General features: G+C 37.9%; 1 protein-coding gene across 7 annotated transcripts in view; it reads right to left on the reverse strand.

The window, feature by feature from the left end:
* Positions 1–16,691, reverse strand: part of LOC127069457 (ETS-like protein pointed) — an 81,294-nt gene that overhangs the window by 31,755 nt on the left and 32,848 nt on the right. The window lies entirely within an intron of this gene.

A 16,691-nucleotide genomic window follows, 5' to 3' on the forward strand; every position in this document is an offset into this window, starting at 1 on the left:
GAAAATATGAATCGCCGCCTAAAATACGGCGTGAACGTGACGATCCGCGTAGGAGAAGAAGGAGGAGGAGGAGGAGGAAGAGGAGAAGAAGATAAAGAAGAAGAAGAAGAGGAGGAGGAGGAGGAGGAAGAAAAGGAAGAGGAAGAAGAAGGGGAATACGAGGGGGTGAGTGGGGGTGGGCTCATGCACACTCGCGCACTCGCGCATCAAAGTACACAGCGACGACAACGACGATGAAGACAACGACGATGACGATGATGACGATGACGACGAGAACGACGATGACGATGACCACTGGTAAAGGGTGGGGAGAGCGAATTCGGTTCCTCTCGACTTCGTCACGATATTTTTTGTTCTTCCTTTTTTTATCCAATCGAGACAAGATTATCACAGGAACGTTACGATATATATATATATATATATATATATATATATGTATGTATATATATTTCTCTCGGTTAATTCACCGTCGCGATCCGCGTCGCCTTTATAAAACAGAGACGGAAAAGAGTCGGAGACGCTCGTCCGTTCGCGAAGCAAAGCACCGTGGCTGCTACGAGAAGATAGAGAGGAGAACGCGCGCGCGTACGGCGCGCGTGCGAGCGTTGCCAAGGAGGGGAGAGGATTTTAAGAGGGAGAAGGAGAAAGGAGGAGAGACGTTCAAGACGTTCGGGTGGGAGTACCGCGAGCGAAGGGACAAGAAAAAGAAGCGTGTGTCTGTGTGTCTATGTGTAGGTGGGAGGGAGAGAGAAGAGGAGGGAGGAAGAAGGAGAGAGACAGAGAGAGAGAGATGCATATGCGAGGGAGACGCACGTGGAGAGCAACGGACGGCTTCCTTCCTTCCTTCCTTTCTTCCTTCCTTCCTTTCTTTCTTTTATTATTTTTTTTCTCCTAAGAAGACATAGTAAGCTCGCGATTATGCGAGGATTTTGATAAATTAACTCGCAAGACGCTTATTTTTTTTTTGCTCATTAAATATTTACATATAAGTATATATATTCTTTCTCTCTTTTTCTGCTTATCACGTATGTGTCATATATCGTTATAAAATTATATGATAATGTATGAACGTAATTTTTAACACAAGTTTCATTAATAATTATATATATATATATATGTATTATCGTGATTGAAAAAATCAAATATCTCCGGAAGACGATTGGAAGAGGGAAATTAATAAGACGAAGGGCATCATTGAGTAAGGAGAGAGAGAGAGAGAGAGAGAGAGGTTAGAACGGCTGAGAAACAGAGAGAAAGAAAGAGAGAGAAAGAAGAAGTGGTGGGGGAGACACACTTGACTCGCAACCCCCCACCATTCAGTTACTCGGTCTTCGCCAGTTTTATGAATGAATTCTCCCGTGGAGAAGCCCGAGGCGCGCGACGTATTGCGGCGGCTCGAGACCGAACGTAGCCGAGTATTGCCGATGTTAGCCGAGCGAGCCAGGGCCGTTTCCTTTCTTCAATCGCGGCGGCTCGCTTACTCGGATTCATTCATGCTCGCGTTTAGTCAGCGGCCGGTAGTAAGTACTTCGTTCACACACGAGACACATTGACGGTTCTTTTTTGAACCGCTCTTCCCATCATTCTTTGTATATGTATGTATGTATGTATGTACGTATGTATGTATCATGTATAGAGACATTTGTACATATATTTCTAGGTATATATCGTTCTATGTATTTCATTTGAAATTCTTATTAACAAATTATACATTCCCATAATTATCTCTTTTTCAGAAACGATATTAAACAGTATTATTCTCTCGAAGCATATTGCGTTGCTTATTGAAACGTCCTTGCAGAGACACATGTGCAAAAGCGTACGAGAAACTTCGTAAATAATTTAACCTCGGTTAGAAGAGAAACGTTTCGTATGATTCGTTACCGAACGAGCTCTGTCGTTTCGCGCGCGCAAGGAGAAAAAGGAGAAGAAAAAAAAAAGAAAAATAACTGCGCCTCGTCTCGTGTTAGCGTGTAATTATCCTTGAGATTCCGTCGGTTGTCTTTTAATATTTTTCTTCGGTTTTCTCTCTCTCTCTCTCTCTCCCCCCCTCTCTCTCTCTCTCTCTCCCCCTCTCTCTCTCTCTCTCTCTCTCTCTTTCCTTATTATATCCGGAGAGAGAAAGAGAGAGAGAAAGAGAAAAAGAGAAAGATAGTACCGGTTACGAACGGACGCAGGTTATTAAATGGTGCGCGCGATAAAGGAAAGAGAGCTGACGCGGAAGCGAATGGTTACGACTAAGATAGATTTTACGATGAATAAGATAGAGGAGATAGTAAGATCGATAAAGAATATTATGAACGGACGATATAAGACTACTGTCGTTGAGAAAAGCGGACGACGATGCGTATGATTACAATCCATAAGTACCCATCATTTTATTTTTTACGTGTTAGTAATTATGGAAATAGTACGAGTGAAAAATATTGAACCATTAAAAAGTATATATGACTCGGGTCACTTTCATAATCACCAGTTCGCATAGACTTTGATCGTGAGAAATAATTATTCGTTTTATTTGCAAATATATTTTTAAAAAAACCTATATATATATATATAATGTACATACATATGTATACACGCATACATGTATTTGGTAATTTATCATAGATTTATAAATAATATCTTGCGAAACAATAATTTTTTCGAGTGTTCGCGAAAACGACCAAGTTTATTACCTGAAGGTTTTCAACTTCGAAGTTATTAACGAGAGACGCGTGGAGAGGTGAAAATTCTTGCGGCACGCGTTTCCGGTAGCTGGCTCATTCATAAATCCGCCGTCTCCGCCAACACCAACACCAATATCAATACCAACACCAACACCAACACCAACACCAATACCGTCACCACCGTCACCATCGCAACCGCCACCGCCACCGCCACCACCACCGTCATTGACACGATATTGCCAAACGCGATTTAACTTTTACCGCTGCATAAAAAAAAGGAGAAAGAAAAAAAGGAGAAGAATTCTGATCTACTCCAATAACCGGTTATATCATGAGTATTCGTATCAATGATCGAGAATGCTCTTTCGACTTATTTCACAGATCCGTTTCCGTTCTTTTTTTTTTTGAATTAAATAAAAAAAGAACCATAGAGAGAGAGAGATAGATAGATAGAGAGAGGGAGAGTGCAAAAGATGCGAGGAAAGATAAAAAAAGGAAAGAAAAGAAAAGAAACAAACAAACAAACAAAAAAGAGGAAGAGGAAGAAGAAGAAGAAGAAGAAGAAGAAGAAGAAACTGAAGTACTCAGGAAGAGTAAAAGTACATAGTATAGGAACAAGATCGATAAAAGAGATTTCCACGGTAGTGCATGTACTAGTTACCCGACTAATCTACGAACATGAGAAATCATAAAGAAAAAAAAAAAAAAGGGAAAAGAGATAAAAATTCTGAAAGGATAGGCAACGTAACACGTAAGGTAGATCGTAGATCGTGCCGGAGGCTAGACTACTTTTTAGGCGAAATTTTTCGAGATTCACCGTAAGCAGGAAAACGAATGGGGGATGTGTCTTGTATGCGTATATCAAAGAGAAAGAGAGAAAGAAAGAGAGAGAGAGAAAGAGAGAGGGAGATGGAGAGCGTGAGAAGAACGTACTCCTTGCGTTTGCTCTTGCTGCCAGAAGGCGAAGCTACCTCCTCCTCCTCCTCCTCCTCCTTCTCCTCCACCTCCTTCTCCTCCTTCTCCTCCTTCTCCTTCTTCTTCGTCTTTTCTTCCTCGGCACTCCTCGTGCGTAAAAGAGACGACCGCTCGCGGAACCACGTCATTTCCTTCGGAGGAGGAGGGATCGAGAGCTCACCTGCCCCGCTACGGTCACTCGACTTCCGGCAACCCCGGCTTGCTCGGGTTCTCTCATTCGTTCTCTCGCTCGTTCTCGCCTATGGCCCACGGCCATGTAACCGTGACTTCTCTCTCGCTAATGCTTCCGCTCCCCTTTCCGTCACACCGTAGATACACATTTTTTCTCTCTCTCTCTCTTTCTCCCCTTTTCTTCTTATACAAACACTCTATAATAATGATAATAATAATAATGGACAACGTCTATAGCGTAAACTTTCAGTCTTGTAAAATATATCCTTCTCTCTCTCTCTCTCTGTATATATATATATATATATATATATATATATATATATATATATATATATATGCTTACTAATTAATACAATTATTTCATTTCATCATTGGTTCTTATAATAATAGTTAATAATATTCGATGTTTCGAAATAGATGATTTCTTTCTTAATTAAATGTCATTTGGAAAATGAATATGAAATATATATATATATATATATATACTTGTTATATACGAACGAGTCGAGTAAAAAAATGTTTAAATAACGTCGTAACGATTAATTCAGTATAATTTGACTCGGCGCAATCAAGATTTTTCCTGAACGTTGTCGTTACGAAGTAACGACAAAGGCCTAGTCGATTATGCTGTCGGACGCGTAGATCCGAATGATCGTTCGATCGAAAAAGCAGGAGGACTCCCCATTTGTGACTCTCTTCTCTCTCTCTCTCTCTCTCTCTCTCTCCTCCTCCTCCTCCTCCCTTCTCACTCTCTCCCTCTTTTCCTCTCTACCTCTCTTTCCCTCTTTCCTAGAGCTAACGAGCCGTCGCTCTCACGAAGTGCACATCACGAATCTTGCGTAACGTCGAGCTAACTCTCCTCGTGTTTTACCCTCCTCCCTCCTCCTCCTCCTCTCTTCCTCCCTCCTTCTCTATCTCGTGTCAACCTCTTCCCTCCACCATCTATCTCTTAGTAGTAGCTTTCTCGGCCAAACTTTACGTTTTTATTATTATACGAGCTCGCAACCCGATCGATGCTTTACTCTCGCAATACACGATTATTGCGGCACATCGGATCGTTGCCGCGTGAAAGTCCACCGGTACTCAGAGGGAAAGAGGGACACGACGAAGGAGGGAAAGAGTTGACAATTTCCGGTGTCTCTCTTTCTCTTTCTCTCTTTCTCTCTCTGAACCGAACCGAACCGAACCGAATCGAACGTGTGAGACGGATCTGACTTCTATTTTTATCTTTTAATGTAACTATTCGGTAAGGGACATTCGGAGCTATCTACCTCCCCTCCTCTCTCTCTCTCTCTCTCTCTCTCTGTTTTATTCTACACCGGCAGATCAAACGTATTTTTCATTTTAGTATTCATAGAACAGAACATTGTCGATGTAAATAAGTATCTCTTGGATATTATGCATATATGATATTAGTATAACTGTTTTATATATATATGTGTGTGTGTATTGTGGGTTTATATATATTAGGAATAGTCTTTCTTCATTCTGTACAGTTCGTTTATCTCTCGTGTACAACGTAAGAAGAATCATAATCGTCGTTCGATCGAATCTTGATAGATTGTTTGGAAAGCAAAAAAGAAAGAAAGAAAGAAAGAAAAAACATTTACTTACGCAAATGCCACGAGCAATTAACTCGGTCTACCAATTCATTAATTACGATCATTTATCGCGATTAACAACAAATTAACATGATCGATCGACATTTTCGATTAACTCGTCTCGTCGAACAGGATATTATTTCTTTTTTACTATTATATATTCGATCTTATCTATCTATCTCTTTCTCTCTTGTTACAATCAGGGAATGTAATCGTCAGTTTGGACTAACACTTACGTAAGAGGAAGTTATCTTTATATGGAAACTCATACATATTTTCTTTTTATTTTTCTTTCTTTTTCTTTATACACACACACACACACATATATATATCTACTATAAACGAACATATATTCATAAACGTCGTAAGAAAAAAAAAAAAAAAACCATGGAAATAAATTAACTAAATTGTAAGATGTTTTTCACCGACTCTAATAAAAACAAGCCTCTTTTTATAATACCAAATAAAAACAGATAGAAGAAAGGGAGAATAAAAAGAAAAACGTGATGTCCTGAATGTTGTGATGGTAGAGACAAATAAAACATATATGGGAAAAGAAAACGAAAAGAAGAAAAGATAAACGAGAAACAAAACAAAACAAAACAAAACAAAAAACAAGTTAAATAGGTGAAATGATGACCGTTATGTTACGAGTAACAACACGAGGAGTATAACAAACGATCCTTTTGCGGAGCGCGTTGTCTTCGTCGTTGTCGGCGAGGTACCTAATGCCTAACACAAAAATATGAGAAACACGTATAAGCGCGACAGAGCGCCGGAAACGAGCTCTTGTCTAACATTAATGTACTCGAGTACGAAGTTAGTGAATGAACGGGACGAGCCGTCTAAGCGCGTGAGGTATGAGAGAGAAAGAGAGAGGAGTGGCGAGGAGAGAAGAGAAGAGAAGAGGAGAGGAGAGGAGAGGAAAGGAGAGACTATCCTCTTCGTCTCCAACGTCGTCTACACTTTACAGTTCTACACTCTCGACGAATTGCATACGAATGCATACTGAGACGAATGAGAGAAAGAGACAGAGAACTTTTCGTTCGTATTAATAGTGACTCTGTTTCTAAGAATTTTACATCGAAATTGATCGAGGATACCCTACGATTTCTTTTTTACTACCATCCTCTTTTCTCTCCCGAACGAATTAAGGTTTCTTTCTTTTTTACTTTTCGTTTATTTTTTATTTTACACACACACACACATATATATATGTGTGTATATATTTCCTTTCTTTTTTTCTTTCTTTCTGTTTTTTTTTTTTTTTTCTTTTAAGGTCATTCGCGATTTGGAAATAATCGCGAGTTTTAAGCTGAGAGCTTGTTAATAATCGCGTCATAAAACGATATTATTTGTAAGAACAATGCGTCTTAGCAAGCATATTCTCAAATAAGTAAGCAAACGACAATAAAAATATCAACGAGGCTATTCGAGTCTATTAGTTATCGTTAAAAGTGTTGAGGACATGTTACGCGCTTAGAAATCCACGAGCAGTTAAGGTTTAAAGCGAGAAGAGGCAGCAGTCTCGACGATGACTTTATCGCCTCTACGCTTTATGCATATCGCTTTTGCGGTTTATTCGTATTATCACCTCTCGGTTTGCCGTTTTTCTTTTCTTTCCTTCTGTTTTTTTTCTTCTTCTTCCTTTTTTCCCTCCTCTCACATCAGAGTTAACGTACTTTCCGGTTTCTTTATTTTCCTGTTGTTTTATCATTTTCTTTCCTCCTTTTTCTTTTTCTTTTTCTTTTTCTTTTTCTTTTTCCTTGAAAAAAGAATCTGAATATTAAAAGAGGAAAGGAAAGGAAAGGAAAGGAAAGGAAAGGAAAGAAAAATGGAAAAGATATTATTAAACTACATATCTCTACGTGATTTTGTACGCAATTATAATCGTATTATATCTCGTAATAATAATAACAATAATAATAACAATAATAATTATAATAAATACTATATATAATATCCATTGAAATTTCGTTTGACTCATTCCGTATACATAGGGATATGGATACATGTGTGTATACTTAGAAAGTTCGCAAACTGTGGCGTCCAAGGACGTTCTTTGTCTTTGTTCTCCGTCGGTCGTTGGGTAACGACGCGTTTCCAGTGATCCACACACTATGGGCTCGAAACTTTTCTAGAGGACAAGAGCCCACGAACGGTCGTTCTGGTGCCGCCGAACGCACGTGTGTTTTGCGAATCGTTTGCCGCGAATATAGACGCACAAAGAGAGAGAGAGAGAGAAAGACAAAAAAGAGAGACAAAAAGAGAGAGAGAAAGAGAGAGAGATAGCAAACGATAGAAAGAGACGAACGGAGGGAGTACGAAGGGGCTCCTCTCTTCGAAGGGAAGAACGAATGTGGATGCGGAACAAGGAGGTGGAGCACTAGGTGGAGGACAGGAGAGAAGAACAAGAGGAGGAGAAAGAGGAGTAGTAGTAGTAGTAGGAGGAGGTGGAGGAGGAGGAGGAGACTGGGAGGGAGCTAGCAGAGTTATGCCTGGGTGAGCACACGTCCGGTCATTATCGGAGCTTATCTACATGAGCACACCTCAAACGTACCCAACCAAGCCGTAGCGTATGTAACGTTGGAGACTCGCCGAGAGTATTACAAGCGTGTGTTGTAAAAGTACGTTCCACGTTCTTTTTTGCCAACAAACGAACAAACCTATGCGACCTGACTTGCTTCTTTCCCTACTTAACTCACCCCTCCTCCTCTTCCTCCTCCTCCTCAACATCCCTTATACATCTTCGAGCAAATTCGTTCTTTCGAAGATTGCTTTAAATAGTTTCTTCGTCGAGTTTTAACAAGGACGATTCGTTAACAAAAAAGTAAATAAATAAAAAGGGAAAGAAAAGGTAGAATGATAAAAAGAATGGAAGCTTTTCGACGACGATACGAAGATCGATAAAATTCGTTGTCAGAGAAAATGAGAGAGGAAGAAAAAAGAATCTCGTGTCTAATTCTTCGTCGCGTTCGATTAGAAAAACGTTTCGTCATCGTCGGTTACGTTAAGTCTTGTCGTGTAACGCGCGAGCAAGTGGAACACGACGCTCCGACGATCATTTTTGAAGCACAGAGGTCAGCCACGATGTACGAAGAGGGCAGCAGCGCGAAGGGGAAGCACGCTTCGATGCTCCCGCCGGTGCCGCGAGTCGAGTTGAGTTGAGTCGAGTCGAGTCGAGTCGAGTCGAGTCGAATCGAGTCGAGTAGGGTCGAGTCGAGTAGAGTCATATAGAAACGATACGAGGAGGAGGAAGAGGACAAACGAATGAGAGATCATCATCGGGCGGGAAAAGGTTGATAGGAACGCTAAACGATTTCTTATGCATTCTCTCGAAAGGGTTCGAAATTCGTAATCATTTTCAAGCTCTGTCGTGTCCCTCTGTATTAAAATAATAACTTTGATATAATTATTTGAATATTATCGTATAATAAAATAAACGGTTTCATCGGAGAATAATTATTAACGAATGGTCGTTCAAATAGTTATAACAATTAAGTATAAAAAGAAAAGATATTTAAGTCTCATTAGCAAACCGAATCAATTGTGCGAGACGCTCGTAAACACGTTATTATAATTAAGGAATTATTTTTATTTCTCACTGTATAAAAGATAACTACCTATCTACGTGTATACGCACATATATACGCGTATACGTCATGCAGACACTCACGTATCATATTTATATACGTATATAGTATTTTTTTCCCTTCGTAGTTTGCATACCATCCTATTCTTAGAGCTTTGGTCGCGGTAACCCTTTCGATTCGCAGGAGAATACCCACGAACATACTGCTACTTGTTGTTATCTACTTGGCATTGTCTTTCCTCCCTTCCCTTGAAACTTTTCGCTGCGTGAGGAGACGCCATTCTGTTCGACCACCTCGTGAGAGAAACTCCTTCTCGCAGCTTAATTAACGATCATCGGCAAGTTCGTTCCTTCGATTCACAGTCGTTTACATTCGTTCGCCCGTATAGTACTTACTCCTTCCCTTTCTCCCATCCCCTCCTTTCCTCCCCCTTTTTCTTCCCCTTTCTTTTTCTTCTTTTTTTCCCTTTTGTTTCTCTTCTTCTCATACACATACGTGTATACTTTTTTATCCGCACTTCATCCACCCAAGTACTTTCCTTCACGTTTCTTTTTTTTTTCCTCATTTTTCTTTCTTCATTTTTGTGTCAGGCTTACCTCGAAAAAGCATTAGAAAAAAGACAGGACTATCTTCGTGATTTTTCTCGTAATCGGAGCAAGAAGACGAATTAATCGAGTTAATGATACATCGTCGATGAAATAAAAAGTAAAACAAGATAATAAAAAGAAGTTATCATAGACATTCTTTAAGGATCTAGACAATTGTAATCGCGTTAGCTTGAAAGCTTTCGAAGTTAGTCGCTCGCAAAAAAAAAAAAATATAGACAAATGAAATAAAATAAATAAATTAAAAAACGAGAATGATAATGCATAAACGCACAGAAAAAAACACTTTGATTTCACTTTCGGTTATTACATATATACATACGTATGTACGTAACGTACATATATACACAGACATACAGATAAAAACACAGACAGAGATACCTATAGACGCAAAATTAGCGTTAACAAGTTTATGCCAGGTTCCGTCGTTCGATTCCCACCTTTGCTCGAGGTGACGGCTCGTGAAAGCGTATAGTTCGAGTTAAGAACGGGCCCCTGTTCTAACTTTTTCTTAAGTTTATTAGACGTTAGAGACACACGATATAATAGATTCGTAAGAGTGTTACGTGTTACGGATATGGAGCGGAAAGCGTTGTCGTTTCTTATCTCCCTATTCCAAAGTAAATTACGAGCAAGTAAGTACGAAGCTTCTGTTCGCGCGTTCGTTCAAATATGAAATAGATATCTCTCTGTGCGTATATGTGTAAAGTATATACGTATATGTTGTATTTCGTTGATATTACGCGATATTACGATGTTGATAATTGCCGGCGATATTAATCATCGATCTCATTCATTTTTAGATCGAATCTATTTCATTCTTTCAAGTTTTTATCGATCTTCCTTTCTTCTCGTCGGAATTTCCGATTACCATATTTTTTATTTTCCACGACTGATCTCAATGAAATCGATCGAGAAATCATAGTCATCGATTGAGCCGTACATTCTCCCTTACGTAGATATCAATTCGCTCGCTTTCGTGATAAACAAGGTAACCGGTACGATGTTATATTTAAAAGATAAAAAAAACGTTACAAATTCGTTGGTACTTTAACAGGTGATTAAAAGAAAAATAAGAATGAGATAGTATCGTAGGTAATACTTAATTACTTTATCTACGAATCATTTAGATAAAACAATCGTTTGAATTTTTTTCTCTGACGACGAAAAACAAAAAAGAAATAAAAAAGAACGAAAAAGAATGAAGAAGAAAAAATTGAAAGTAAATGTTAGAAATAAAATCGAAGTAGGAATAATTCTTTGTAACGAGTATCGAATTGAGATTCATAAAAGTATCGAAAGAAGGAATTAAAAAAAAAAAAAAAAAAAGAGAGAAGGAAAGAAAGAAAAAAAGATACATTCGGTTACTAGTTACGGGATAATGGATAGTAAAATTATCGAGGAATATTCAATAGAGAGATTTTAAATCCCTTTGGGCGATATTCGCGTGATTTCATTGAGCACGCTACTTCCTTTATCTCTTTCTCTTTCTCTCGATTCATATTCCATCTATAAGTTTCTTCTCTCTCTCTCTCTCTCTCTCTCTCTCTCTCTCTCTTTCTCTCTATCTATCTATCTATCTATCTATCTTTCTCTCTCTTCCTTTCTCTCTCTATACTTTTAATTTACAGCTTAACCTTGTTTCCGCTGGCCTGAAAAAGAAAGGAGATTGACGCGCAATTTATGCATACACGATGGAAACGCGTAGAGACATCGGTTGGGTCGTTTGATTCGTGCAATAGTAGAAATGATCGATGGCGCCGGAAACGAGAAGCTACATAGATCGTTTGTATATATATGAGAGAAACGATTAAGGTCGATATTTTCTGACGCGTTCATTGTAAATTTAGTGGATATTCCACGAGAGTGTAATAAAGCGAAGATAATTCAACTGTGTCGAGAAGTTTTCAAAGCTTTTCGACGACAGTAAGACAAATCGTTGATGATCAATCATTGAATTTGCAAAAAATTTTCCAAAAAAAAAGATAGAAAAGAAGAAGAAATTTTAAGAAAAAAGAGAACGGAATCAATCAATTACGCGAGAAAAATTAATTAACTTAATGATGATGACGATAATAAGGATAATAAATAATAGAAGATAAGACGACGAAAAAATATCGAAGTTAAGCGAAGAGAGAATTGATTCAAAGTTCCTTTTGAGAAGATTGTTGACAACGTAACACGATGAGAAATTCGTCTAGTAGGGTGTAGAAGGTCGATTAATTAAATCCTAGTAAATAAGGCTTTGCCGAGGACCTTGCCACGAGGGATCGAAGAGAATGCCTATGATAGTGATAGTGGGACAATCCATCGGAGGTGCTAATCGTTGCCCGGAGCTATCATTAGTCGTTCCTTTCACCCTCTTAAACGTTTCATCTTTGTTGATTGCCATTATACAGAGATCAGAACTTGAAATCAAATACTTAACCCTTAACAAATTTGCAGTGCTATACATTTTATGTATTTGATCCTTTTTGTTATTTTTTGTTATTAAAAATTTTAGTATTATGGGATATATAGGGCATTTAAAATATTATATAAGTATATATATATGTATATAATTTTATTATTATGTTTTATAAAGAAATAATTTGAATTGTGGGTTAAGAAGGACGATAAAAAAAAGAAAAAGAAAAAGATTTATATCTTTTACGACGAAGGCATCAAACGAATCAAACGAAAAGTCGGAAGATCAAACGAAAGGACAAGCAAAGGACTGTCTCGAAGTTCGCACGTCGGTTGTAAGGTTTTAGAACGAAGGTATGTATATATATATATACATGTATGTATGTATGTATGCATACACGTATATATACATACATATGTATGTATGTAGGTAGGTAGGTAGGTAGGTAGGTAAATTACGTATAGATGTGTATCACGGACAATGAACGCTCGTGAGAGCCTGCATGCTTTCGCTCCCACACCGGTTTTGTTTGCCCGTCCGACGGGGCCAGCCCTCTGTCGCTATTAAAACTGCTACAAGGGTTCTCATCGAGATTTTTGTCAGAGAAAAAAGAAAAAAAAAAGAATAAAAAAAAATCGTATAAAATAATGTCTCGTCCAAATCCATTTCTCGGAAGAATAAAATTCGATCTCTATCCTTAAAAAAGAAAAAAAAAAAAAGATTGTTCGTCGATAATATCGCATGTGTCTAGACTCTAAATTTTTCATCGTTATCGTGTCATCAATAAGATTAGTCGATGATAACAATAATCGTTATTAATTTCTAATATCTAAGAGATCGTATCTTCGATATATCATGCTTGACTCTTTCGACAAACAGGTGTAACATGTGAGAAATTAGAAACATCGAAGTTTCTGATCCTTTTTGATCCTTACACACACACACATATATATATATGCATACGTAGATAGTGCCAACAGTTAGCTAGCGTGAGTTACAGGTGTTCACAGGGCCAGCCATGCTGACGGCACGTGAGAATGTGTCACAGGTGTTGTCCGGAAGTTCCTAGTCCCTTCTTCTCCCTTATTATATTGTTTCGCACGGTAAACGAATATTATCGAACTATAGTTTTAACGATATAGACAGAGAGACAGACAGACAGACAGACAAACAGACAGATAGAGAAACAGAAAAGAAAGAGAGAAAATGAAGGACGAAAATAATTTTAGAAGAAAATATCTTATCAAATTAATTGTTATCCGCACACATGGAAAACTCGTTTTAATGACTTTATCGGTTCAACGTCAGAATAATTTTTTTACATTGTCACTCTTATGAATGTTCGCCCCTATCCGATACGCATGTAAGCATGCACGCACGCATTCTCAACATATGCACGCGTTCACCATCGCCTTTTTACGGAGAACCTTTGTGAGAACTTTAGCCGTTACGCTAAAGCGTGAAACAAATTTGAATAGCCGAGTGAAAATTTCCAGTTTCAATATTCAATCGAATCAATCGGTCATTGTAATAAATACAGTGTTACGATTAAATATATAATTTGAACGGTATTCACGTTTAACTTTGCATCTAGCTATAATTAATTCGTCAAATTGTGGATATACCTATATCGACGGTTCTTTTTTTTTTCTTCTTCTTCTTTTTCCTTTTCTTTTTCTAATGTCTCTAAATACGTCACCATCATTCTCTAAAACGATCAAATGATAGATCTACGCAAGATGTAATGTCTAGTATTAAATAAGCAAGAATACGGACGACAATTCGATATGCAATAAGTTGTCCCGTCAATTATAAAGAATATTTGCTCTGTAACAATTTTAGCGTAAGTAGATAGATACCTGTAAGGAAAAAAAAGAAAGAAAGAACAAACAAAAAAAGAACAAGGGGAAAAAACAAAAAAAAAAATAAAAGGAAAAGTTTATAAATGATATACCGAACTGAAACGTAAGCGTTAAGCCATGTCCATTAATTACACGAGAGAACGTTTCACAGGCGAACGTTAAAAGAACGTTATACGAAAGTGGAAATTGAACTAACCGTGAAAGACGTGCGGGACGTTAAAAAGATATACATACATTCATACATACATAGATAGATACATACATAAATACATACATACGTACGTATGTACATATATATCTATACACACATGTATATATATATATATATGTATATTCTTTTATTCTATATATACATACATATGTATATATCTATGCGTGTGTATATATATAGGATAAAAGAATTACAAACGTTTCGTGCAGTCCGTCCCTCGGTCACTTTAATGGCGGCAGAATTTTGTGTCGGTGGGTGCGCACGAGTGGCATGGCACGAAGGCTCTCCACTGACGTCATTGTGTCACGCCTCGCCGAGCACCTGTTCCGCCATTAACATTATCCTGAGCGTGTTATCTCTGAGGAACAGTATACGAAATCTACTATGGAACGACTCGTATAGTTAACTCTGAGAGAAGAATGTATACACACATACAAATACATTTTCGGGGAGAGGGTCGGGGCGGGAGAAACACGAGAAAGCAATATTGCCTTTTGTTAACTTCAACATGGCGAGTGTACGACGACATTTTGGTGAACCTAACGAGCGTTTCTGCTATTCACGTCTTTCTTTTTTTTTCTTTTTTTTTTTCCTTTCTTTTTTTCTCTCTCTAAATTCAAACAAATATTCCTCATTCTAAGAAGAAACAATACGATTTACGTCGTATTAGATAGTATTAAGATAGAAACGATCGTAAAAATAATATCTCTCGTTGCTACGATTTCTTTGAAATTTTTTATGTAGAAAACATGCAAGATTCTCTTTTCTTTTCTTTTTTTTTTGTATAAAAGGAGCTTTGAAAGGATCAATCGTCGTATAGATTTCCAATGCGCGGTGTTCGTTTATCTACGTTTATATTATACAATTAAATGGTATGACTCACGTATTTCAGTGTCTATATACAAAAACGTACATGGACGAATAAGTACAACTATTTCTTCAAACGTATGTAATACCTACAGAACAAATACGTGTATATGTGTATGTCTGCATATGCATGTAATAGCATATACATCTATGATACATGTAATATAAGAACCGTGACTGTTTGCATAATATGCACGCCAATTGAGCAGTGTTCATGCTCGTCGAAACGCGTCGTCATAGTGAAAGGAGGAGGGTTGCTGGTGGTATACTCATCGTGTACGAAAGTAGCTCCTCGATCGGGGAAAGTAAAACTTTAAACGGTATAGCAACTATCGAATATTTATACATATATGTACATATGTTTCAATTTTTATGAATCCTTTATTCAATTATTTACATATGTACTTATACATATACCAATAGTTTTAACATACATATATACGTAATATAATTACATTCAGCAAAGCAATTTTGAAACGCAAAAAGTTTCTAATCATTCCTCGTCATTGTTATCATCATCATCATCATCATCATCATCATCAACATCCTTATTATTATCATCTAATAGAAGTATCGTTGGTTAGGAATAAAAAGATTATAATGAATGTAGTGTGGACCATTCGAATTCGTCATCGTTCGTCGAGCAGAGAACAAATCAAAGAGAAAGAGAGAGAGAGAGAGAGAGAAAGAGAAAGAAAAAGAGAAAGAAAAAGAGAACGAGAGAGGAAGATAGGTGTGGAGCATAGGCGTGGTATAAACGAGTCAAAGTACCAAGAGAGATAGAAAGAGAAAGAGAGAAGAGTCAAAGGGCTCGTTCCTGTCGAACGAGCATCGTCCATTTGTAAAACACTTTGGTAAGAAGCAAGCGAAACGAAGGTGAGCGCAGAAAGAGAGAGAGAGAGAGAGAGAGAGAGACAGAGAGAGAGAGACAGAGAGAGAGAAAGAGAGCGAGAGAGAGAGAGAGAAAGAAAGAAAGAAAAAGAGAAAGAGAGAGGGAGAGGGAGAGGAGGTGGAGGAGGAGCAGAATCATCGAGGATTGGACAAACGAAACTCCTCCCGCGTTATCTGCGTCCAACCTGCACCCACGCATCAATTCAGCGGCACGGCGGTGCCGCGAGGCCGGACAAAGAAAAAGATGGAGAGAGAGAGATGGTGGATGGAGGTTAGAGGGGAGGAGAAACAACACCACCAAGAGAACTGGATGACCTCATCGTCTGGACGATCCGCGTCCGATTTATTTACTCTTGTTCAAAGAGAGAGCGAGGAAGAGAGAAATTCGTTCGAGATAATTCATTAATTAAATACCTACGACTACCGTATAACATTTCATTGACTTAATTTATTAACTCGCTCTTCAAAACTACTTATTTTACTTTAAAATTCGCTCCTTTTTGTATCTCTTTTTCTCTCTCTCTCTCTCTCTCTCTCTCTCTCTCTCTCTCTCTCTCCTTCCTTCTCTTTTGTGCGATTTTTTTTCGTTCTAAATAATTCCCAAGAAAATGGGATATAGTCGGTTAATTTTTTTTTTTTTTTGTAATTTTTCAAAGAATGCAAGTAATGTCTACTTAGCGGATATGTTATAAGTCGTTATCATATAACTTTCACATCATGTTATTTTTCTTCAGACGCGAAAAAGTAAAAAAAAAGAAAAAAGAAAGAAAGAAACGGATAGGCCATAGGAAGGATTAAGTAACATCTACGTATTCGAGACTTAACAAAATTCAAAGTAT

The sequence above is a fragment of the Vespula vulgaris genome, chromosome 15 (genome assembly GCF_905475345.1).
Source record: "Vespula vulgaris chromosome 15, iyVesVulg1.1, whole genome shotgun sequence".
Taxonomy (NCBI): Eukaryota; Metazoa; Arthropoda; class Insecta; order Hymenoptera; family Vespidae; genus Vespula; species Vespula vulgaris.